Genomic DNA, 26,971 nt, shown 5'->3' with positions numbered 1-26,971 from the left:
GATGCAGCGCTGCTCCAGTCGTTCCGTCTTTTCTTTGAAATGAAAATCCACAGAGCGCACTGCACACATCCCACACAAAGGCTGCTTACCAGGAAATGATGCAATCAACAGGTGTGAAAAAGTTCACGCATGCGCATGAAGGTTCAAGATTGGCTCATGCAAGCACACGTGATTCAAATCCATCAGGTTTTTTTGCAAAAAATAAAAAGGTCCGATATTTTTCTAACAGACCTCGTGTGTATATATATATATATATATATATATATATATAAATTCAGCAGTAGTGATAATTGATCCTCAGTGTTTCCCCTATAATAGTACAGGCCCTGTGAGCCACCAGGCCAACAAGGATTCCCGTCAGGCCAGAAATAATGTTTTTGTTTGTTTTTATTTTTATTTTTATAATATCAATCAAAAACAATGCTGATGGGAAAACAATACTGGAATAAGCAGGCCAAGAAAATGATTGCTAGATGGATAATCATTTTGGTGCACTCACATCAATATTACAGCACAAATAGTTAATTAAGTTACTAGTTAAGCTACCCCTCAAAGCTGATATCTACTTGACAAATTTTGATGTCTGTCAACATAACAAAAGCTTGACATTCCTTCTCTTTTGTTCTAGAATGTATTATTTGGGGGGGTTTTCCTCATAAAATGCTCCCTCACCAATCCTGTAATATGAAGTGCCTTTGTTACTCCTTCTCAGTAACACCTGTTTCACACGAGACAGCTACATTGCTGAAGGCATAGTCTCGTGCAACAAAGGGATACAACTTTGTGATTATTATCTGTGTGATGGTTTTGTCAGACAGTGGCATGTTAAGTCAGCAGTTGTGAAGCGCCTCAATTAGGGCTGCTAATTTGAGGCCCAAGGCGCATGTTTGGCGCCGCCTCCTTTACTTGTGACTTGCTTCATCAGGGCACCCCTGGTTAAACTTAAAAAAAAAAAAAAACTGGGCACAAGTGCGCTCTGACATCTGCCTGTGATGACTTGGGGTGGGGGCACAATTCTGCCAATAAATATGCACATTAAATGTTACCTCTACCCAAATACACTGTTTGTGCCCATGTGGTAGGCAGTAGGGAGGTTTATGATGCTGAAACTAAGTGAGCCTTGTCTTTGAGTCTTCTTTAATATGCTCTTGTGATTTTGATACGCACTATACTCATTCATAGTTTCTTTTTTGAACTAATGACCAATGATTTGCCTGTGCACATGACTTTACTTTTGTTGTTGTTTCCTGAGCATATTTCCTTGTAATGGAGCAGCTTAACTAAAATGTTCATAACAATTGTATATTTTGTAATAAAAGCATCAAATTTGGCACAGATATTCTAGATTAACTAATGTTTATTTTCATATATGGGGTCATCCAGGAGCTGACCTCTAATGAGCTACAGGGGTCAATAAAGAATTACACAGGGGTCAAAATTTTAAAATGCTCCCATCATGTTAAAAATTAGACCATATTATTTGTCTGATCATAACAATTCCAAAAGGTATAGTTTGGGCTATCTATGACTAAATGTTCTGGAGTTATGAGGTAAAAAAAAACAGCAAAAATGCTGACAAAGGTCAGTTTCAGTTTGTACCAAGGTCAAAACTTAAAGTTCCTCCAATTTTGGCAAACAGTGATGCAAATTATGGATTGAGCTAACAGCATTTTAAAAAGGAATAGTTTGCACCATCTGTCATGCTTAGTTATCATGTTACAGGGTACCATATGCCACATGTCATAGAACCCAATGGACGTTGAACTTGTTTGACCTTTTCTTTGGAGACCAAGCATTCAACAGTCAAAACTATTCAATTTATTAATCTTTTTTATTTCAACCAATAATTATAGGGTAACAAGTTCAAGTTCAACAACAAGTTCAACGTTCATTGGGTTCTATGACATGTGACATACATGTATGTCACCCCGTAACATGATAATTAAGCATGACAGATGGTGCAAACTATTCCTTTTTAAAATGTTATTAACTCAACCAATAATTTGCATCATTGTTTACCAAAATTGGAGCAACTTTAAGTTTTGACCTCTGTACAAACTGAAACTGACCTTTGTCACAATTTTTGCTGTTTTTACCGCATAACTCCAGAACATCCAGTCATAGATAGTCCAAATTATACCTTTTTGGAATTGTTATGATGAGACAAATAATGTGGTATAGTTTTCAACATGATTGGAGCATTTTGACCCCTGTGTAATTCTTTATTGACCCCTGTAACTCATTACAAGTCAGCTCCAGGATGGGTCCATATCTGAAAATAAGCATTAGTTAATTTAGAATATGTGTGCCAAATTTGATGCTTTTATCACAAAATGCACGTGTTTTGCTGTGCCAGCCCACTATTGCTATGTTCAATTAGGGTTTATATTTCTTTTTCTTTTTTCATGAGTTCTTCCAGGCTTTATTTTTATTTTTTTATTTAAATTTTTTTTTAGGAAAAACACTGACATTGGTACAATAGGAAAGTACAAATCTTCACCATGTACTATATCTCTCGTGTATTCCCATTAAGCTCCAAACTGTGGATGGCAAAGACATCTGAAAGGTTTATACCGTAGTCTGCAGTGGAATGCAGATGTAGCAGCGAATGCAGAGTGGATGCACCATTGTTCACTGCGTGGAACTCGTCTATAATTTATAGGGTCTCCACCCATCTTTGTCACTAATGGATGGGGGTGTCTGCTTTGAGACTGAGAGGGGCGTTGCAATATGCTGGAGGACTGCCTCTTGAAGGCCCCCCTCCATCACCACAGTAGATACAGAGAGCCGCCTTCAATTTGCTGCATCCTTAAAACTGCTCAACGGGTTACCAAAGATCCTGAAACAAATCTCGAATACAAAACTGAGGTTTTTGTGTGGGACATATCTCTTGGGAGTAGATATTTGAGAGGGGTGATGGAAGTGTGGAGAAGAGGGTGTACGAGTATAATGCGGAGTGTACACAGATCATTACCATCCTCTGTAGCTGCAGGGCTTGTCATGCTGAAGGAAGGCAGATTGAAAAAGGCTAATGGGAGTCAGGGTGATGCTGTGTGGAGTAATTTAGTGCAGGAGGCGTGGTCATTTCGAAAAAAAATGGGGGGGTGAAGGGGCTCTTAATCCTCACCATAAAAAAAGATATAGCATTTCACTTTTGTGTGGGGGAGCACTTTCAATACATTGAGGACAGGTGCTCAGCTGAGAGAATGATAGAGGTCACTGTGGCCCCTAGGCCATATTGAAATGACTGTATGCTCAAAGGTGCCGGAGCATTCTCTGCGTAGCATCGGCTCAAAAGAGCAAACGGCTTTTGTTGTTGAGCTGTTTGGAGCCTTGACACCAGATGTGTTAGCTACAGGATGAAGAACAGCTGCTGAAAGTTTACAATGGAACAGAGTATGTTTGTCTCTGAAGTGTAGTAGGCACTAGGCTTTGGGAAATTATTCTTAAAGCTGTGGGCAGCTCTGTCACAGCAACACAGCGTCTCTTTCAGGAACATTAAACTGGAACCCACACATACACTGAACAAAAATATAAACACAACACTTTTGTTTTTGCTTCCATTTTTCATGTGCTGAACTCAAAGATCTAAAACATTTTTGATATACACAAAAGACCTATTTCTCTCAAATATTGTTCACAAATCTGTCTAAATCTGTGTTAGTGAACACTTCTTTGCTGAGATAATCCATCCCACCTCACAGGTGTGGTATATCAAGATGCTGATTACACAGCCTGATTATTGCACTGGTGTGCCTTAGGCTGGCCACAATTAAAGGCCATTCTGAAATGTGCAGTTTTGCTTTATTGGGAAGGTTGGGGGGGGGGGGGTGTCAGAAAACCAGTCAGTATCTGGTGTGACCACCATTTACCTCACATAGTGCAACACATCTCCTTCGCATAGAGGTGATCAACAGCCAGATGCCATTGAATGTGAGCATTTTCCCACTCAAGTCAGTTATGATGACGAACTGCAGTCAGGTCGAGACCCTGATGAGAAAATGTTTTAGATCTTTGTTCAGCTCAGTTTGAGACAGCTCAACTCATGGGGCTGGAACTATACTTAATATATATCTTTTTTTTTTTTTTTTTTTTTGTCTGTGTGTAGCATTAACACTGGGGACCATTCACTTGAATCGGAAACTGTTCAAACTATTTTCTGGCAATGTATGTGTGTTATAGCAAGGACAACTGCCCAACCTTAGTAGGCACAGTAATAGCATGTAGTGACTGCTCTGATTCAAATATCTGGGCTAGACTGGACCAAACACAATTTTAATTGGTCTAGATTTGTCTATAGTTACAAACAGCAAGCAGCATCATGTCCGAACCAGCACAACACACAATGGCTGACATTCACTTTACCTTTTCATGAACAATTTATTTGCTCCGGTTTTAAATGGAACAACCTCAGTTGTGTAGAGAAATAGACGTTTGTCTCTTGCTGGCAGATAAAGGATCGAGAAACATGGGTTCCATCCAGATAGCTTCAGGCAGATCTGTGTGATGAGAGCCTGATGAAATCATTGTTTGAATCTGAAGGACAGAGGGGAATCTGTCTGAAACTGTAAAAATCAATTTAATTCGAGCTTTGGGATCAAAAGCAGGCCTTTGGGCTGCTCTGTACTTTTTTGTGGTACTGCGTTTAAAGTCATCAGTCATTTTAAATTCTGATTACTTTATGGAAATCGCAAGCTATTTTTGAAGTGTTAATTCTTATTAGATTAGAGATGTCTAAAAGGTGATTGATGTGCCATTGTTGTGAGGTGTCTGCCAAACTGGCTGCCAGGTTTGACATTTTACTTACATCAGATTAAACGAGGGTCCGTTATCTACACCTGCAATGAAATCTGACATAGATGAGACAGACATTTGACCTGCATCACCTGCAGGCTCAACAGCAGCAATGAAAAATATGTGGATGGAAATTGATTTGAAATAAACTCTTGTATTTTGGTCAGTTGTGTGCCAGATCTAATAAAAGAGAGAGAGAGAGAAAAAAAACAAAACAAAAAACCAAATTTGGTTCAGATAGAAAAAAAAAACAAAACACTTGTCCATTGACTGAAGGTTGGGCGTTTGGTTTCTGTTTGTGGGTACACATGTCTTTGGGCAATAGAAGGCAGGTCCTTGGTAAGTACATGGGTATCACTGTGCACTGTTTCGAAAATGTAGGCATTTGGAATGGACTTTATGGTTCAAAGCGCCTGATCTTCCACCTGGTGGAAAACAGAATGCAGTGAGGTGTAACTGTCATTGTTTCCTTCCAACTGATGCAGCTGTCATTTTGATGTCCACGTTCTTTAAAATCCAAGGAACTTATACTTATTTACATATAGTAATGTCACATTGCTATTATGATACAGAAAGCGATTGCAACATAGATCAAGAAAGATATGACGTAAAGTTGAGCAGAGTGTATTTCTGGTATTTATAGGGCAGGATATTTAAATGTGCCTTACAAAAGCGGGCTAAGGATGCACATGCACCCTGTGTCCAGCACACCCAATGAAACACAACCCAAATTAAAATAAATAACTCCTCCTTACTACAAGTAGTTCACTTCAGGGTGCTTTGATGGGTGCTCTGACACCAGTCACCCATCACACCTGCTGCATTTTGACACAAACCATTTTTAATGGTAATATGTGACAATTTGGTTTGCCCCTTCCTGTCATTCCTGACATGCAAGGAAACACTAATCCTAAACCTAACCATAACCATAACATAGATAGAATAGTACAGAGATACCGTGATGAGATCCTGAGGCCCATTGTTGTGCCATTCATCCATGACCATCACCTCATGTTGCAGCATGATAATATACAGCACCAAGTAGCAAGGATCTGTACACAATTCCTGGAAACTGAAAACATCCCAGTTCTTGCATGACCAGCACACTCACTGGACATGTCACCCATTGAGTATGTTTGGGATGCTGTAGATAGGTGTATACGACAGCATTTTCCAGTTCCTGCCAATATCTAGCAACTTTGCACAGCCATTGAAAAGGAGTGGACCAACATTCCACAGGCCACAATCAACAACCTGATCAACTCTATGCGAAGGAGATGTCTTGCATTGCGTGAGGTTTTCTGATCGCACCCCCTCCCCCAGACTCCCCCAATAAAGCAAAACTGCACATTTCAGAGTGGCCTTTTGTTGTGGCCAGCCTAAGGCACATTATCCTGTCTAATCAGCAGTGGTGGGCATAGATAACCAAAAAATTAACTTCAGTAACAGATAATCAGATAACTGAAAAGTTATCTTCGATAAAGATAAAACAATAAACCACCCAAAAATGTATCAGAAGTTATAGATAACCGATAAATTCCAATATTACCTCTGACACATCTACAACTAGTAGTTGAACAAATTTAATAGCTTACAATAATATTCAAAATAAAAACAGACCCCAACAATGAGACCACACTTTTTTTTTTCTATATTCTGCTCCTGTGGAAGCTCTTATTTACTACAGAGCTGCCAACAGAGAGGCACTCCAAGAGCAGTCATAAAGCCAACTCTCTATCAATTATGACGCTCCGGTCAGGCGCAGGTCTTGAAAAATAAAGTCATGCTCACTTATGGTTTTGATTATAAATAACATTAATACCGATAGAATAACTCCATTAATGTCAATTATGTCATTTGTACAAAGTTAAAATATATATCTTTTAATGTTGAGTAATGCACTAATTCTGAGGTTTTGTAACAAACAGACAGATCGCAAAGGATTCTGGGTAAAAGTGCCTCTTTTTGGAGTGAGGCGGAGGGGAAGGCGAAGGGCTACAAATCCCTCCATTTGGAGGGGTAGGAGGAGCTTACTGCTGTCTCTGAAAAAATCAAACATGGCACCGAAAGAGCCGCACAAATGAAGCGGCTTTCATTACAAATTACGCTGTTTAGAAAGTTATAACTTGCCAAAAAACTTTACAGGCAGTTGTCTATGACAGCAGCATGTCTGCTACTGGATGCATGTTGCGTATGTTGTCGTTCTGAAGAATATCGTAATGTCGCTCGTGCGCTGCATTATAATGCACATACACACGAACGCTGCGATAAGACACTTTTATATCTCACAACGGAGAAAATCATGATAAAGTGTAAGCATGTTAATTTGTATGTTCATAAATCTTTGGATAATATCAATCCCTGCTGTTGGATTTCAAGGTCTGTAACACGTGTGTATTTTGTAAACAAACGGAGCCCTGAACACACTCATCTAATAAGCTTTCAGGCAGAAAATGAAAAGTTTCATCAATGGGAATAAGTTGGAAAATATATACACACACATGTATATGTGTAACACATAACCTGACATCCTAATAGAATGATATTATTTGTCAAGGAAATTTCTAAAGGAAATAAGGCTGGATGCAAAAAATGGGAGAATTTGAAAAAGAAATAAGGTTGTAATTACATTAAAAAAGTGAAACTTGTATAATGTATACGTTCATTGCACACAAAAAGCCATTTGCAAAGCCAAAAAGTTGATTTGACAATCATCTGACATAACCGGGGTCAAAATAAATAGAACACTGCTATCTACTGGTTCCCACATGCTTAGTGAACACTACTGACCAGTAGATGGCAGTAGAGGCCTTGAAAACAAAATTCCAGATACATTAATCCCTGTCTGCTACATTTAAAATGCGTGGAATTTAACAAACGCAAATAACTTGTCTAAAATTTGTTTGGTTAAAATTTGAACCATAAGTTAAAAACATATGCCTCTGGATGACTTAGGTGATATCGGCAGCCTTTTGATATGGTGTTAAAGGAAATGTTTGTTTTTTTTTCCTTTTGGGGCTGTTTCTCTTTTCTCTGCACATGATTGAGATGCTTTTTATACAAGCGGCTCTTTTATTTGCAAAGCTTACGGCTGTGTGTCTGTTACAAAACTTTTAACAGGTGAGTGCTAAACTAATTTTAAAAATGCTTGTCGCTGTTCAGCTTTATTTTGTTTATCGGTTTAAAAGTTATTGGACAAAGATTAATCGGAAGATAATTGAGCCGATAATGGTTTTTAAAGTTATCTAAAAAGATAATCCGATAAAGAAAACATTATCTTCGATAATTATCTGTTATCGGATTATCGGAAGTGTGCCCATCACTGCTAATCAGCATCTTGATATGCCATACCTGTGAGGTAAAATGAATTATCTCGGCAAAGGAGAAGTGCTCACTAACACAGATTTAGACAGATTTGTGAACAATATTTGAGAGAAATAGGTCTTTTGTGTATATAGAAAATGTTTTAGATCTTTGAGTTCAGATCATGAAAAATGGGAGCAAAAACAAAAGTGTTTCTAATTTTGTTCACTGTATAACCCCTTTGAACAATGTGCCCTACTTTTCACTGTCCTATAGTGAGATGAGATAAGATAAGGTAGTATAAGATATTCCTTGATTAGTCCCACATGGGGAAATTTGTCAAAGTGGTGCACAATTATTATTACCACTGCTGCAATTACATTCCAGAGTAAAATGTGTAAATACCTAGGTATGGCAAAGCAAGAGAATGAGAAGTAGAGAGATACATCATACATTGTAAGCAGGACCCACAGTGTGTTTGATAATGGACAGCGCTCTCATATGTAGCACTTTGTAAAAGCACTTTTTTTTATTTCAATACGATATTTAAGGTAATGTTGTATGGCTGACCTGTTAAAGGGTAGCATGAGGAAACAGCGGACTGGCCAGAGACAAAGCCACGAACAGAAGCAACGCCTTCTTTGAGAAGTCGTAAAATGCATACACAAACCCGTGAGCCATTGAAATGTATTAGTATTTATAAAAGCAAGAGAGTGAACACACTCCAGTGATCTGGGATTAGCTTGTGTGGCCTGGCAGGCAACCTGCTGTTTTCTGCATCATTTCCAACTGCCGTGTTTTCAGAGGAAGATTAGGACAAGGCCAGATTGTTGAGTAATTGGAGGAGAGAGGCCACGGCTCCCCATGATCCCATCACACTCTTCACACTTGGCTGGCATTCCCCTGAGACCTGTGTCACACAGATAGGTATCACAGCCATGGTCTGCATGCAATGACGACAGTAAAAAACAAGGATCAGATGCATATATATATATATATATATATATATATATATATATATATATATATATATATATATATATATATATATATATCACTGCCCGGTCTTCCTGTGATGCTGGTGTGCTGGAGGAAAAGCTGTCTGGTGTTTGTGCTGGACATCTTTTGACCTGTGTGCCTGTCTGTCCTGGGGTTCATGCCTGGATATGCAATCTTTCCTCAGCTTTCTCCTTGACTTTTTTTTCTCTTCTCTCCCGTTTCATCTCAGACAGATAAATTCTGCCTGACTGCCCCTCTGCTGTAGAACAACTCAGTGGTAGGTTAGGCAAGGTCATGTGGAGTGAGGGAAGGAAGGAAAGAGTGATAATGCACAGTAAGGAGACAATCAGGAAGGCATCAGTAAAGAAAATGAATGAGAAAACTTACACTTTGTTATTTTAATGTAGCAATTTCTTCACCAATGAGTTTAAATTGTCCCCGCCTGTCGTTAATTGTCACTCCATTCATCCCCTGACCCACCACACCACACAGAGAACCTGTCTAAGGGCCCCTTCACACATAGTGTGAATTTGGTTGATTTGTGCATAAAGCGCGCATGAAGCAGGAATTGTGTGCAAAACCTGTAAAATCGCAGCTGCTTCGTACACCTGTTGCTACAACTATTTGTGCACACCAGTGGCTGTAAGACAAAGTGTGTGCTGTGAGAGCATCGAACACTCACAGCAGGTGCTGGCCAAATTCCAGGTGCCACGCACGAACATCTAACATTGCTCATTTGGCACTTAGAAAATGTGTGGCCATTCGCACTATTAACACGACAACAGTCAGCAAGCAATCACTGTCGAGCTGGCAGTGAATTTTGTCTAGGTTCCCCATGAGTGTGCCTTTGCAAACAGACACACTGACATGTTGGTGTGGGCGTGGAACTGACAGGAGGTGTGTTGTTGACAGAAGTGGCTGTGGAGATCTGGGGATCTGGACGTCCCAGCGGGACAACACCTACTGCATTTGGACAGACATGAATTAACAACTATCCACTGTGATGCGTGTGTGTCTGCTTGCTGTACTTACGTGGACATAAACAAAAACATATATTGTTGTGGCAACGGGCTTCAGCGAGCAAGCACGTACATGGCCTGTACATTGACAGGCTTCTCCCAGATGAAACAGACCATCAGATCAGAACACGCAACGGGCAATCGGACTGTCACACCACCCACGTGAGCTCTGTTCCACATGGCGCGGCGTCCACAAGACATGCTTGTCGGGCAGAACACACGTGCACAACTGGCTGGACACACCGGACCAGTAGATGTGGACATGAGAAGAGCGAGCTGCTTCATCATTCATGTCATTTCATGATTGTACTTTTGTGACCATGGGTCATCTGCAGAGGAACAGATGGATCATAGTTGTATTGATAAGAGGGATTACATATAATGCAGTGTTTTTATATGGTGTGTGGTTTTATTTATGTATTTTTTAATACAGCCATGTCCTTCCTGATATGAGGCAGTTTCCCACAGCTTTCAGAGGACAGCGATCACAGCTCAGTGGTAAAGTTTCTGACTGGCAATCAGAGCTTTTGGCATGGGTTTGATTCCCGTGGAAGGCATGTAATTTTTTTTTTTTTTTCAGAGCAGCTGTGCAATGTGGTTACACCACGCAGCTGCTATGAAAAGCTGCTGGTGAATCAGATGACTTTTATATTGATGAATCAGATAGTTGATGAGTGATATTGATGAATCAGATACAGTAGTTGATGACTTTGATATTGATGAATCAGAAAGTTGACTTTGATATTCTTGAATCAGATAGTTGATGACTTTTGTATTGATTAATCAGATAGTTAATGGCTGATATCAATGAGTCAGATAGTTGATGACTGATGTTGATGAGTCAGATACAGCGTAGTTGCCTTTGATATTCATGACTCAGATAGCTGATGACTTTGATATTCATGACTCAGATAGCTGATGACTTTGATATTGTTGAATCAGATAGGTGATGATGATCAGATAACTGATGACTTATATTGTTGAATCAGAGAGTTGATGACTTTGATATTGATGAATCAGAAAGTTGACTTTGATACTCTTGAATCAGATAGTTGATGACTTTTGTATTGATTAATCAGATAGTTAATGGCTGATATCAATGAGTCAGATAGTTGATGACTGATGTTGATGAGTGAGATAGTTGTTGACTTTGATATTGTTGAATCAGATAGTTGATGACTTTGGTATTGATGAGTCAGTTGACTTTTATTTTAATGAATCAGATAGTTGATGACTTTAATATTTTTGAATCAGATATTTCTCTTTGATTTTGATTACTTTGATATTGTTGAATCAGAGAGTTGATGACTTTTATATTGATGAATCAGATAGTTGATGACTGGTATTGATGAGTCTGACAGTTGACTTTAATATTGATAAATCAGGCAGTTGATGACGTTTTTATTGATGAATCTGATTGTTGATGACTGATATTGATGAGTCAGACAGTTAACTTTGATATTGATAAATCAGAACGCCTTGGGGTTCCCCCGGAGGAGCTGGGGGAGGTGTGTGTGGATCGGGAGGTCTGGGCGGCTTTGCTGGAGCTGCTGTCCCAGCGACCCGACTCCGGATAAAGCGGAAGAAAATGGATGGATCGACAGTTGAGTTTTCTGTTGATGAATCAGATAGATGATGACTGGTTTTGATGAGTCTGACAGTTGACTTTGATATTGATAAATCAGACAGTTGATGACATTTTTATTGATGAATCTGATTGTTGATGACTGATATTGATGAGTCAGACAGTTGTCTTTGATATTGATATATCCGACCATTGATGACTTTGATATTGATGAATCAGATAGTTGATGACTTTTATAATGATGAATCAGATAGCTGACTTTGATTTTGATGACTTTGATATTCATGAATGTGATAGTGGATGACTCAGTCAGAGCCTATACTTTGTCTGAATCAAATTACTTATGATGTTGGGTTTCCCCCCCTCCCCCTCCAATATTGTTTTTCACTGTTGTCATATGAGTAGCAAGATCATAAAGGATACAGAGATGTCTAAACCAAATATTTCATGTTGTTTGACCCACTTGCAGTAGTGCATGTGATGGTATTGTTTTTCATCCTGTATGTTTGAACAAAATACTTTGGAAGACTATTGAGTGGACTTGGACAAAGCTTGGCAGTTTGACTGGGGGTGCAGGCAAGTACAAAGTGATTCATTTTGAGAATAATCAGTAATTATCACAGGTCAAGGTCAAAATTTAGGCCCAGTGCTTATATACAGGTGATATTTATGGCAAATGGCTGTCCCGAGGAATTAGCTAAAGATACAGACGTGGATACTCTTGTGGTTTGTGTTTTGGCTGCCCCCATTTATTCAGAGTCACCAAAACAGATCCACCTAGGAATTTGGCATACCCTTTATGCCAGATGCCATTTCTGATGCAACTCCAGTTATGCATGGAGAAACACTTAGAGCCCTTAGTCTTCCTAAGTAGTCTTGCAGCCAGGTATTAATCAGGTCCTGCTCTGCTAAACTTCTGAGATGTGATAGGATCAGGTGTACACAGAGTAGACTGGCTTCATACACCTATGGCTTCTATTAAATACTAATATAAAGTAATTTATCAATTTTCTATTACTGACATGACGTTTGACCTTGTGTAACCCTGAAAAGTCAAACCTAAGGTTATACACTGTATAACTAAAACAATTTTGAGCCTAAACATAAAGATTGATTGATCACAGAGCTGATCAATTATCAAAGCCACACAGAACCAAATATTATGGCATCAGAAAGCATGAGTGTCAGTGTAAAGCATGGCTGTTGAACTCTTGAGTGTCATTTCCTGTATTTTTTATTTATTTATTTATTTATTTTTGTCTGAGCCCCATGGTACCTTGGAGGTATTACCTCCAGACGTCAACCTAAAATACATATACAATAAAAAGAAATAAATAAAATATATATAGCCTGGGGCAGCACGGTGGATTAGTGGTTAGCACTGTTGCCTCGCAGCGAGAAGGTCGTGGGTTCAATTCCCATGGCCTTTCTGTGTGGAGTTTGCATGTTCTCCCCATGTTTGCGTGGGTTTCCTCCGGGTGCTCCGGTTTCCTCCCACATCCAAAGACATGCGGGTTAGGTGGATTGGAATCTTTAAAATTGTCCGTAGGTGTGTGTGTGTCTGTGTTTGTTTGTCTGTTTGTGGCCCTGCAACAGACTGGCATCCTGTCCTGGGTGTACCCCGCCTCGTGCCCTATGACTTCTGGGATAGGCTCCAGCCCCCCGCGACCCTTAATTGGACTAAGCGGTAGAAGATGAATTAATGAATGGATGTATAGCCTGTGTCTATCATATTTTTACATCAGTTCAAGGAAAGCCAGCATTTCCCAATCAATAATACTACTGTATACCCTTTTACCAAACTAATAAACTATTCCCTCAGGAAAATAAGTAGTTAATGTACAAAACTGGTGAGAATTTGAACACAATGAATGTGCAAAGACTGACACATTCATACTTTGAATAGATTCAGTGTTCAGCCTTTCCTCACAAAAAGAAAATTAAACCAAAATGCTGTGTTAGTACAAGTGGATGAGTGATTTAGGGGGATAATACTGGTAACAGGCCAAGGTAATATGTGCTCTGATACTATCTACTTCAGCCTCCTTATCTGCACTTTTCCCTGTCTTACCTAAAGCACACATTGCCTGTCCTTATGCATATTTATTTAGTGGTTAAAAAGACAGAGGCCAGTATCATGTTATCATCCAGGAAAGCTTGTTGTGTGGGCCGCTGAAGAGGAGGTACTGCTGGCCCACCGCCACCAGAGGGCGCCCTGCCTGGAGTGCGGGCTCCAGGCACCAGAGGGCGCCGCCGCCTCACGTGAGCAGCTACGGTGACAGCTGTCACCCATCACCTGAGACAGCTGACGGCAATCATCTGTGGGGTATATCAGCAGGACGGCACCTCCACCTCATTGCCGAGATATCGTTTCTACCAGAGAGGTAACGTATCAAAGCTACGGAGTGTATCTTTTTGGATTTGTGCTTAGTTTGTGGATTACTGTTCCAACGGGAGGTGGAGGTAACTTCCCTGCTGTTCGGAGTCCTGGGTGCAAACGCGCCCCCATCTAACTGTCCTTTGTTCCTCGCCAGCAGTACCAGGTCCGACACGCGGAGGCAGTGGCCACCTGGGAGTTCGGGACTTGGCGGCTCCAGTATTCCCGGGGTCCTGTGGCGGAGGAAGCCGTGTGGTTCCGGTCTTACCTTGGAGAGGCGTCTCCTATCTTCGAGCCTGCCCACACGACACTTTTGTGAATTGACTGTTGTCCATTGCTGTGATTGGTTGTATTCGTTGTGCACATTCACAACAGTAAAGCTTGTTATTTTGACTTACTCCATTGTCCGTTCATTTGCGCCCCCTGTTGTGGGTCCGTGTTCCTACACTTTCCCAACAGGATATCTCGGCCAGCGTCATGGATCCCGAGGGGCGTCAACCGGCTGTTGAACGGCCAATGGAAGAACAGGACGCGCAGGCGTCCGCGGGAGGGGTAATCGGTGAGTTGCAGCGGGTCCTCACCACTTTCACGACTCGGTTGGATTTCATGACCGAGCAGAACGTCCTCCTGAACCGCAGGGTGGAGGCTCTCGCCGCGCAGGTGGAAGCGCGCCCTCCGGGCGCCGCTGCGGCTCTCCCTCCCGTAGATCCTGTGCGTAACGTTGACGTTCCACTGGTTGTTCAATGACCTCTCCCTCCTTCCCCGGAAGCATACATAAGCCCTCCAGAGCCGTACGGAGGCTGTGTGGAGACGTGCGCGGATTTTCTGATGCAGTGTTCGCTCGTCTTCGCACAGCGTCCCGTTATGTACGCGACCGATGCTAGTAAAGTAGCTTATGTCATAAACCTGCTTTGCAGTGAGGCACGCGCTTGGGCTACAGCGCTCTGGGAGCAGAATTCACGGCTCCTTCTGACATACGATGGGTTTGTGAGGGGGCTCAGAACCGTGTTCGATCACCCTAATAGGGGCGAGACCGCTTCAACCGTGCTACTGTCAATGAGACAGGGGCGCCGGAGCGCAGCTGTTTATGCAGTCGACTTCCGCATCGCGGCTGCGAGATCCGGCTGGAATAACGCTGCCCTTTGCGCCGCCTTTGTAAACGGACTGTCTTTGGTTCTCAAGGAGCACCTGGTGGCTAAGGACGAACCGCGGGATTTAGACGGGCTTATCGATCTTGTCATACGGTTGGACAACCGGTTAGAAGAACGTCGGCGGGAACGAGACGAAGGGCGTGGCCAGGCACGCGCCGTCCCTCTCCCTTCCGGTTCCGACCGCGCTCCGCCTTCCCCACGCTCCACGGCCCCTGCGCTCCGTGGGGCCACAGCTCCCCCTACTGACGAAGCTATGGACACGAGTAGGGCAACATTTAGGGCACCAGCTGCACAGAGGAGACGGGCCCATGGAGCTTGTTTTGTTTGTGGTGCACTAGAGCACCATGTGAGAGACTGCCCCGAGCGGTTACAACACCAACGCCCGCCCCTAGAGACTGGGCTAGGGGTGGGCCGAGACATTCACGTGGGACACACCCACATTGCTACACGACTCCCAGTCACGATCCTGTATGAGGATTTAACCCTGAAGGCCCCAGCACTGGTGGACACGGGCTCTGAGGGGAATCTGTTGGACTGCAGATGGGCCAGGGAGATAGGGCTCCCTCTGGTGGCGCTTACCTCGCCTGTGCAGGTTCGAGCGCTAGATGGCTCCCTGCTCCCTCCGATCACACATAAGACACCACCTGTAACGCTGGTGGTGTCAGGAAACCACCGGGAGGTGATCGAGTTTTTTGTGACTCAGGCCACTTCCCGTGTGGTTTTAGGCTTTCCCTGGATGTTGAAGCACAATCCCCGGATTGATTGGCCGTCCGGGGTAGTGGTTCAGTGGAGCGAGACCTGCCATCGGGTGTGTCTAGGTTCCTCGGTTCCTCCCGGCTCCCAAGCTAAGGAGGAGGTCAGAGTCCCGCCCAATCTGGGGACGGTGCCGGTGGAGTACCACGACCTTGTCGACGTGTTCAGCAAGGATCTGGCGCTCACACTCCCCCCCCACCGTCCGTACGATTGTGCCATCGATTTGGTTCCAGGCAGTGGGTTCCCGTCCAGTAGACTGTACAACCTCTCACGGCCTGAGCGCGAATCAATGGAGACCTACATCCGGGACTCGTTAGCTGCCGGGTTGATCCGAAATTCCACCTCCCCGATGGGCGCAGGTTTCTTTTTTGTGGGTAAAAAAGATGGCGGACTTCGTCCATGCATCGATTATAGGGGGCTGAACGAAATCACGGTTCGCAACCGATACCCGTTACCCCTGTTGGATTCGGTGTTCACGCCCCTGCATGGAGCCAAGATTTTTACCAAGCTTGATCTTAGAAACGCGTATCATCTGGTTCGGATCCGGAAGGGAGACGAGTGGAAGACGGCATTCAACACCCCCTTAGGTCACTTTGAGTACCTGGTCATGCCGTTCGGCCTCACAAACGCCCCCGCGACGTTCCAAGCCTTGGTTAACGACGTATTGCGGGACTTCCTGCACCGGTTCGTATTCGTATATCTAGACGATATACTCATCTTTTCTCCGGATCCTGAGACTCATGTCCGGCATGTACGTCAGGTCCTGCAGCGGTTATTGGAGAACCGGCTGTTTGTTAAGGGCGAGAAGTGTGAGTTTCACCGCACCTCTTTGTCCTTCCTGGGGTTCATCATCTCCCCCAACTCCGTCGCACCTGATCCGGCCAAGGTTGCAGCGGTGAGAGACTGGCCCCAACCCACAAGCCGTAGGAAGCTGCAACAGTTCCTCGGCTTTGCGAATTTCTACAGGAGGTTCATTAAGGGCTACAGTCAGGTTGTTAGCCCCCTGACAGCCCTGACCTCACCAAAAGTCCCCTTCACCTGGTCGGATCGTTGCGAGGCCGCGTTCAAGGAGTTGAAACGGCGCTTCTCGTCTGCACCCGTTCTGGTGCAGCCCGATCCTAGTCGCCAGTTAGTGGTTGAAGTGGACGCCTCGGACTCAGGGATAGGAGCTGTGCTGTCCCAGAGTGGGAAGACCGATAAGGTCCTTCATCCGTGTGCCTATTTTTCCCGCAGGTTGACCCCGGCTGAACGGAACTATGACGTCGGCAACCGAGAACTCCTTGCGGTGAAAGAGGCTCTTGAAGAGTGGAGACACCTGTTGGAGGGAACGTCCGTGCCATTCACGGTTTTCACTGACCACCGGAACCTGGAGTATATCAGGACCGCCAAGCGGCTGAATCCCAGGCAAGCCCGCTGGTCACTGTTCTTCGGCCGTTTTGACTTCCGCATCACCTACCGGCCCGGGACCAAGAACCAGAAATCGGATGCCTTGTCCCGGGTACACGAAGACGAGGTCAAAGCGGAGTTGTCGGATCCACCGGAACCCATCATCCCGGAGTCCACTATCGTGGCCACCCTCACCTGGGACGTAGAGAGAACCGTCCGGGAGGCCCTGGCACGAAGCCCGGACCCCGGGACTGGACCAAAGAACAGACTGTACGTCCCACCAGAGGCAAGGGCTGCAGTTCTGGACTTCTGTCACGGCTCTAAGCTCTCCTGTCATCCAGGGGTGCGAAGAACCGTGGCAGTTGTCCGGCAGCACTTCTGGTGGGCGTCCCTGGAGGCCGACGTCCGGGACTATATCCAGGCCTGTACCACCTGCGCCAGGGGCAAGGCCGACCATCGCAAGGCTCCGGGACTGCTACAGCCGCTGCCCGTGCCTCATCGCCCCTGGTCCCACATCGGCCTGGATTTTGTCACGGGCCTCCCGCCGTCCCAGGGAAACACTGTGATCCTCACGATAGTGGACCGATTCTCCAAGGCGGCCCACTTCGTGGCCCTCCCGAAGCTCCCAACGGCCCAGGAGACAGCGGACCTCCTGGTCCACCATGTCGTCCGCCTGCATGGGATACCATCAGACATCGTCTCCGATCGCGGTCCCCAGTTCTCCTCGCATGTCTGGAGGAGCTTTTGCCGGGAACTGGGGGCCACGGTCAGTCTCTCGTCCGGGTATCACCCCCAGACCAACGGGCAAGCAGAGCGGGCCAATCAAGAAATGGAGCAAACACTGCGTTGTGTGACAGCCGCGCACCCGGCGGCCTGGAGTACTCATCTGGCCTGGATCGAGTACGCCCACAACAGTCAAGTGTCATCAGCCACCGGCCTCTCCCCCTTTGAAGTGTGTTTGGGGTATCAGCCCCCATTGTTCCCGGTGGTTGAGGGAGGGGTCGGTGTGCCCTCGGTCCAGGCCCACCTGCGGAAGTGCCGTCGGGTGTGGCGTGCCGCCCGTTCTGCTTTGTTGAAGGCCCGGATGAGGGCGAAGACCCATGCAGACCGGCGGCGGACCCCGGCCCCTACGTATCGCCCCGGGCAGGAAGTGTGGTTGTCCACAAAGGACATCCCGCTACAAGTGGCCTCCCCTAAACTGCAGGACAGATACATAGGACCGTTTAAAATTCTCAAGGTCATCAATCCCGCCGCAGTGAGGCTTCGGCTTCCAGCCTCACTGCGGATCCATCCAGTATTTCATGTGTCAAAGCTCAAGCCCCATCACACCTCGCCCCTCTGTACACCCGGTCCGGCACCACCTCCTGCCCGGATCATCGATGGCGAGCCGGCTTGGACAGTGCGCCGGTTGTTGGACGTCCGACGGATGGGCCGGGGCTTTCAATATCTGGTGGACTGGGAGGGGTACGGTCCCGAAGAACGCTCCTGGGTGAAGAAGAGCTTCATCCTGGACCCGGCCCTCCTGGCCGACTTCTACCGTCGCCAGGAGGCGCCCGTTGAGGGGGGGGTCCTGTTGTGTGGGCCGCTGAAGAGGAGGTACTGCTGGCCCACCACCACCAGAGGGCGCCCTGCCTGGAGTGCGGGCTCCAGGCACCAGAGGGCGCCGCTGCCTCCCGTGAGCAGCTACGGTGACAGCTGTCACCCATCACCTGAGACAGCTGACGGCAATCATCTGTGGGGTATATCAGCAGGACGGCACCTCCACCTCATTGCCGAGATATCGTTTCTACCAGAGAGGTAACGTATCAAAGCTACGGAGTGTATCTTTTTGGATTTGTGCTTAGTTTGTGGATTACTGTTCCAACGAGAGGTGGAGGTAACTTCCCTGCTGTTCGGAGTCCTGGGTGCAAACGTGCCCCCATCTAACTGTCCTTTGTTCCTCGCCAGCAGTACCAGGTCCGACACGCGGAGGCAGTGGCCACCTGGGAGTTCGGGACTTGGCGGCTCCAGTATTCCCGGGGTCCTGTGGCGGAGGAAGCCGTGTGGTTCCGGTCTTACCTTGGAGAGGCGTCTCCTATCTTCGAGCCTGCCCACACGACACTTTTGTGAATTGACTGTTGTCCATTGCTGTGATTGGTTGTATTCGTTGTGCACATTCACAACAGTAAAGCTTGTTATTTTGACTTACTCCATTGTCCGTTCATTTGCGCCCCCTGTTGTGGGTCCGTGTTCCTACACTTTCCCAACAAAGCTCTTTATTTAATAATGTTGGCTTTTTGAATCTGATCATGTTTCAGCATGTGCAATGTACATCTTTTTACAGATGTGGAAAGTTTTCTGTCGCTGTTGATCCATCACTTCTGTCAGTTTGCCCCGTTATCTGTGTCTTAGGAATCAGAGCAAACATGTGGACTGTAGTCAAATGAATGCGTGGAGTTGGTTTGGGAGGGGCTGAGACTGAGAAAGGAAGTATTATTGTGGAGCAATACTAATTTGAAGATAACATTGTTAATGCTGCACAGCAGTCCTGGTGGTGAATTGACAACTGTCAGGGGTCCAGCAATATGACAGGTTTGTTGACAGATTTTCCATGCATGAGTTTGTGTGTGTGTTTTGGAAGGCCAGGAGGCAGCTTAGTTGTGTCATGTTCTTGGCACCTACCCTTGGCCTTAAAAATTGAGCACATAGTTACATACATGTGATGAGCAGTGTAGAGACATGCAAGTATTGTTACAAATGTGGTGGCAATGTGTAGATATACTAGTAAGTCCTGTGTAGACCCTGAGGTCCATCAGACCGGTGCTTATGCCAGGACACCATAGTGTGAAGTGGATGAGAGTCTACTTCTCTGGTGGGACACCAGTGCATCACAGATTATTTCCCCAGCCAAGAGTAGTGCCCATTTACAACTGAGAGGAATGAAACAATGAAAATTAAGCATCTTATTCCAGAGCTGATAACTGTACCGCATTCGGCAGGATTTACCCCCGTGTCCCGCGTCCCGCATGAGCCTGTGTGGGATGCCATTAGTCCCGCAGTTGGTCCGGGCACACCCGCAAACCTCACTAACTATGCTCTCGGCCATGCATGGGTGTCCCGCATTGGTAGCGTCAAATGTTGGAAAGTATGTCATTCAAGGACTCAGACAGGTAATGCCACTGGGAATGGAATCCGGGTCAATGCATTTCCTATCCCACTGGGATGCCTCCTCTACTCAAATATTAGGGGTAAAACATTTTTTTTTATTCTGTGTACCAAACCATGGGATGGGTATTAGGGATGAGTACACCACTATCTGTATCTGTATCTGTTCAACCATCTAAATTATCTGTATCCGTCCGTATCTGTACTCAGAGTGGGTGGGGCATGGAAAGGGGGCATGGTTTAACTAGACATTTTTATGAACTGCAAGTGAGAAAGTGTCAGATACTGCATGCAGCCTTAGACAATAAAAATATTAATATAGGCTACTTTGTGTGTTCAGCTATATGTGTGTAAGCGGTCTGTAAGACTGTTTATTTTTTAATGATCTGTGTGAACTTGGTGATTCATGCAAACATCCAGTGATGGCAAACAGGGAAATAATATGTCAGTCTTATTCACTGTATTCTTCTCAAAAGCACCACATTTAGTATGAGCAAAGTTTTCCAACTGACTTTATATCACCAACAAAACAAAGATCAAGCAAACGGTTAAAAATAAATAAAAAAAACCCGACCAGAGTGGAGGCAGTGACCGACACAACACTAGCCGTTTTCAGCTCTGTCTTGTCAAATGCACCACGTACTTTACGAAACACCAAGTAACTTTAAATATCATACAAACCAAAATAGAGCTAGCTGAAGAAAAGAGAAAAGAGAGCAACGTGAGCTAGAGTCAAGCTAAGTACAGAGAGATCAGTCCGTGTCTGTGCGTGTGTGAGAAGCTTCAGAGCCGTGTCTGTGTTGGGAGAGGCGGGCGCTGTGTGTGACTGGCCAGTCACAGAGCGTGAAGACAGTCAGTTACCAATGAGGATTCTCCTTCAGCACGAGCACATATATTGATGAGTTTTACTCATATCATGCTCATACATATCAAAAATGCTTTATCCATACTTGTCTCAAATGAGTATCCGGCTCAACCCTAGTGGGTACCATAAAAGACATTAGTTCTACGACATTGATTATGAATTGTATTGCATATTCATGTTCGTTATTAATGTTATGCTAGTGTCTCAGTGGCACACGACTGGTGGAGAGGAGGTGGCAGGAATTGCAGGAAAACATGATAAAAGGCTTTCTCATGTGGAATCTCACTAAATTGGTTCTTCCAGCATGTGTGCGCACGATGGCTGACTGTCTGCTGAATGTCATCCAAAGTGGCAGAAATAAGTACAGCAACAAATCTCAAGCACTGACATGGTACACAGTGTACATGGGAAAAATGAGCAGCACTGGCATGGTCTTTGCAGGTGCAAGGACTTGTGTGTGAACACCATGTGCCACTCTCATAGATGTTGAGTGCCACTGGCACAGCTGAAAAGACAATGATTTCACGCACAGTGCTCAGAATGGCTGTAGCCTATTACAGTGCATTCACAAAGTATTCACAGCGCTTCACTTTTTCACATTTTATGTTGCAGCCTTATTCCAAAATGGAGTAAATTATTTTTTCCCTCAAAATTCTACTCACAACTTCCCATAATGACAACATGAAAAAGCAACTTTAATAAATAAATAAATAAAATTTTCTAAAAAAGAAAAAAAAAAAAAACAAGAAATCACGCGTACATAAGTATTCACACCCTTTGCCCAATACTTTGTTTATGTACCTTTGGCAGGAATTACAACCTCAAGTCTTTTTGAATATGATGCCACAAGCTTGGTGCACCTTTCTTTGGGCAGTTTTGCCAATTCTTCTTTGCAGCACCTCTCAAGCTCCATCAGGTTGGATGGGGAGCTTCGGTGCACAGCCATTTTCAGATCTCTCCAGAGATGTTTGACGGGTTTCAGGTCTGCGCTCTTGCTGGGCCACTCAAGGACATTCACAGAGTTATCTTGATGCCACTCCTTTGATAGTTTGGCTGTGTGCTTGGGGTCATTGTCCTGCTGAAAGATGAACTGTCACTCCAGTCTGAGGTCAAGAGCGCTCTGGAGCAAGTTTTCATCCAGGATGTCTCTGTACATTGCTGCATTCATCTTTCCCTCAATCCTGAGTAGTCTCCCAGTTCCTGCTGCTGAAAAACATCCCCACAGCATGATGCTGCCACCACCATGCTTCACTGTTGGGATGGTGCCTGGTTTCTTCCAAACGTGACACCTGGCATTCAGAACAAAGAGTTCAATCTGTTAGGGCCAGAGAATTCTGTTATGGATAAGACGCGGATTGAGGAGCGGTCCAGTATCTGAATGAACCCAGCATGAAATAATCAGAAGCAGTTCCAAAAAGAAAACACATATACGAGGGCTGTCTATAAAGTATAGGTCTTTTTTATTTTTTTCAAAAACTATATGGATTTCATTCATATGTTTTTACGTCAGACATGCTTGAACCCTCGTGCGCATGCGTGAGTTTTTCCACGCCTGTCGGTGACGTCATTCGCCTGTGAGCACTCCTTGTGGGAGGAGTCGTCCAGCCCCTCGTCGGAATTCCTTTGTCTGAGAAGTTGCTGAGAGACTGGCGCTTTGTTTGATCAAAATTTTTTCTAAACCTGTGAGACACATCGAAGTGGACATGGTTCGAAAAATTAAGCTGGTTTTCAGTGAAAATTTTAACGGCTGATGAGAGATTTTGAGGTGACACTGTCGCTTTAAGGACTTCCCACAGTGCGAGACGTCGCACAGCGCTCTCAGGCGGCGTCATCAGCCTGTTTCAAGCTGAAAACCTCCACATTTCAGGCTCTATTGATCCAGGACGTCGTGAGAGAACAGAGAAGTTTCAGAAGAAGTCGGTTTCAGCATTTTATCTGGATATTCCACTGTTAAAGGAGATTTTTTTAATGAAAGACGTGCGGACCCGTCCGCACGTCGGCTCGCAGCCGCCGCGACGCTCCGCCACAGGAAAAACACCTCTGTTGGAAGCCTTAAGGACAAGTTGGAACATGTCCAGCTGTTAAACAATTTCTCATATACTCACTCCACTGAAAGCCATCAAAAGCCGCCTGGATTTTACAAATGGTTATCAACACGGAGGTGTTTTTCCTGTGCCGCCGCTCCGCGCCGGCTGCGTCCCGACGCGCGGACCCGTTCGCACGTCTTTCATTAAAAAAATCTCCTTTAACAGTGGAATATCCAGATAAAATGCTGAAACCGACTTCTTCTGAAACTTCTCTGTTCTCTCATGACGTCCTGGATCAATAGAGCCTGAAATGTGGAGGTTTTCAGCTTGAAACAGGCTGATGATGCCGCCTGAGAGCGCAGCGCGACGTCTCGCACCGTGGGAAGTCCTTAAAGCGACAGTGTCACCTCAAAATCTCTCATCAGCCGTTAAAATTTTCACTGAAAACCAGCTTAATTTTTCGAACCATGTCCACTTCGATGTGTCTCACAGGTTTAGAAAAAATTTTGATCAAACAAAGCGCCAGTCTCTCAGCAACTTCTCAGACAAAGGAATTCCGACGAGGGGCTGGACGACTCCTCCCACAAGGAGTGCTCACAGGCGAATGATGTCACCGACAGGCGTGGAAAAAGTCACGCATGCGCACGAGGGTTCATGCATGTCTGACGTAAAAACATATGAATGAAATCCATATAGTTTTTGAAAAAAATAAAAAGGACCTATACTTTATGGACAGCCCTCGTATTTTTCTCCCTTTGTGCTATACATGAAATACTAAATAATTAGAGTTCTGGTGAGGTGAAAAGGCGGCGTGTTCTCTCAGCATCTCAACAGTCGGAGTCCGAATGTTCAGGACTCAGGAGTTCCGCCAACACCCCCCCCCCCCCCCCCCCCAGGTGACTTTCCCAGACTGTACTCTGCGAAGGAGGAACAGAGATGAGATTATTCAACACTTATTACTACGAAATATTGTTTAGAGGCAAACTTATCAGCTACATGTTTAGGTCTGGTTTCAAACTTAGTTCAAAGAGGCTGCTGCTCACAGCTAGTGGAGGATCATTAATCCACACGCCACTGCCGTGAGGAGCACGCCAAACAATTTCCACCAATAATTACTTATAGCTGCGTATAAAAGCCAATTTACATTCACGGATAAACCTTTCAGAATATTCACCTCTGTCGTGTGCTGACAACGTTTGTCTCTCACCCTCGTCCTCCTTCACAGGCGCGATGTCAGACTCTGAAACGGCCCTCAGCATCCCCTCACGGTCGTCACAAGGTCGTATTCTCCGGCAATCTTATCCAACTCATTGCTGGTTTAAATGTAGTTCTTCATCACTACATTGGTACCGGCTGGAAGTCCTCAGATCTGCACGTGAACATCACAGGTGTCGTGGATTGTCCTGATAGAGAGCCGCACGAGAATGCAACAGGTGCAGCCAATCATCGTAACAGAGGAGAGAGACTCTTCTGCAGCACATTTTCCTCAGAGAACAGCCCCAAATCACCTGGGAAGGAAAATAAACACAAAACAACCCAACCTTGTCCAGCCAAACCCCCCCCCCCAACACACAACACAATCTTTGTCTCATCAGATCATAGAAATCTGTTCTCCCCATACTTGTGTGAGTTCCCTCCAGGTGCTTCATGTTCCTCCCACTCACAAAGACATGAGAATAAGAAGGAACTTTATGAATTCCGGAGGTAACTGTTAAATCAGGTTAGGTCAAGATTGACCGTAGGTGTGAGGGTGTGTGGGTAAATGAGTTTGTGTATCTGTATTTGCCTTGCCACAGACTCACGTCCTGTCCAGGGTGTACTCTGCTTCACACCTCATGACTGCCCGGATAAGCTTCAGTCCCCGCATGACCCTTGACTGGAGTAAGCGTGTATAGAAAATGAATGAATGTTTGAGGAACATCGCGAGGAATGTTGAACCATACCGAGACCTTGATGAGTCTGAGTGAACGGTGAGGGAGGTGTACCATTATGCCCCAATCAAATAGTCAAGTTGAAACATGCATATGGGCAAACTCGTCGAAAAAATTTAGAGACTACACCACCCTTTGTTTTTCTAGAAATGTGATTACGTTATGATCAAGAGCTGGAGATGTCTATGCTTGGGTTCCCCTTGCACTTTACCCCTTGGATAATGAAATTCCAGCAGGTCACATTTCTTTTTGTCTTTGTTGACTGAACAAAATGTGTTTAAAAGTTGGATTCTGTTGTTGCGTTCTCTTCACATTCTTTGTGATGTGTGTTTAAATGAAGATTGGAAGATGTGAGCGCTAATCACATGCAGCAGAAGCTAAGTGCCCCTTTAGTCAGGTGTGTCCACGAGTGGGCTTTTTTGCTCAGCTACAGGCATACAGGAAGATTGCAAAGGTGGTTTGACCTAACCACTACCCCCCCATCACCTCCGCCTCGCCTGACATCCCTCTACGGGTCGGTACCCCCAGAAGCAGTGGTCAATAAATCCCTGCCTGATCCAGCACTTCAAAAAAACAAGCAGCTCCAGTCTCTGTTCGAACCACCAGCATCATGAATAACAATTAACAGTCTACCAAAAATCCCCAGTACCTCCAGTCTATCTGGCTTCTGGGATGCATTTGCATTAATGATTTCTCTGCCTTCCTCACCCTCGCCCCTCTCTCTCTATTACTTTGTGCCTCTGCTTCTCTTTGTGCATCTCCTTTTTTATTACATGCACTCTTCATCTTTGCCAATCTGTGCCTTCCATTAGACAGCTGTAATGTAGCTCCAAAATACAACTGTGAGCACTTTTATTGGGAACTTTGCTTTTTTATACACAATTCGATTTTATTTAGTGACTGGACTGTCCACTAGTAAACAACATGTGGTATTCTGGAAGTGTAGGCTCACTCCGATGAGTACACGCCACAGTTAAGAGGCGGCACACATTTTAGAGTGAACATAAAATGCTTTCTCATGCACTCTTTCTCATGTTTATGGACTCAATTCTCTGCCTAACATGTCCCTCTTGTGTCTTTTCTCTCCTTTGTCCCTCTTCTGCCTGATGATGCTGTCCCTTACAAACTCTCATCACTCAGGTGAGTACAATTGTTTTAGTTCTATTAACATAATCTGTCTTGAATTTTAAAAAGAATGATAGAAATTGTGTTTTAATTTGGCTCACAGTGTGTCTAACACAACAGGGTACTGCTGCTTTCTTCTTTAAATCATATGAACAAGTCAGATTTGTTGATGCTATTGTTGTTTTAGATACATTTACATGCAGAAGCCCTGGTGGCCACCAGACATAGGCTTTGGAAATTAAATAAACTGACAAGCTATGTGCATGTTCAACCACACCCACCCCTTACTGCCATCACACATGTGATGGCAAGATTTTTTCCTGCAACAATCCCAGACAAGTCCACCAGGTGGCAGACAGGTCAGTGGTATATGCATTTATTCAGTCATTTTAAGCCACTTATCCAGGTCTGGGTCAGGGTAGCAGTAGACCAAGCAGTCCAGTAACACTTTCCAGGGAATCTCGAGGCGTCCCCAAGTCAGATGGGAAATATAATCCTCTCCAGCATGTATT

At 44.8% G+C, this 26,971-nt stretch overlaps 1 protein-coding gene and 2 long non-coding RNA genes across 10 annotated transcripts in view; 2 read left to right on the top strand and 1 right to left on the bottom strand.

Annotated features, from left to right (window-relative positions):
* The window catches only part of robo2 (roundabout, axon guidance receptor, homolog 2 (Drosophila)), a 1,173,428-nt gene that overhangs the window by 720,029 nt on the left and 426,428 nt on the right, over positions 1 to 26,971 (top strand). The window lies entirely within an intron of this gene.
* LOC117508576 lies at positions 1,712 to 11,268 on the top strand. The gene is made up of 3 exons (XR_004560128.1): positions 1,712 to 1,854; positions 8,605 to 8,610; positions 11,257 to 11,268. It is a non-coding gene; the product is annotated as an uncharacterized LOC117508576 (long non-coding RNA).
* On the bottom strand, positions 1,714 to 2,033 carry LOC117508577. Its single transcript, XR_004560129.1, has 2 exons — positions 1,992 to 2,033; positions 1,714 to 1,826 (listed from the first exon to the last, which is right to left on the bottom strand). It is a non-coding gene; the product is annotated as an uncharacterized LOC117508577 (long non-coding RNA).

This window comes from Thalassophryne amazonica, chromosome 4, assembly GCF_902500255.1.
Source record: "Thalassophryne amazonica chromosome 4, fThaAma1.1, whole genome shotgun sequence".
NCBI classification, from domain to species: domain Eukaryota; kingdom Metazoa; phylum Chordata; class Actinopteri; order Batrachoidiformes; family Batrachoididae; genus Thalassophryne; species Thalassophryne amazonica.
The sequence above is the reverse complement of the archived record's forward strand: the minus strand, read 5'-3'. Positions and strand labels throughout refer to the sequence as shown.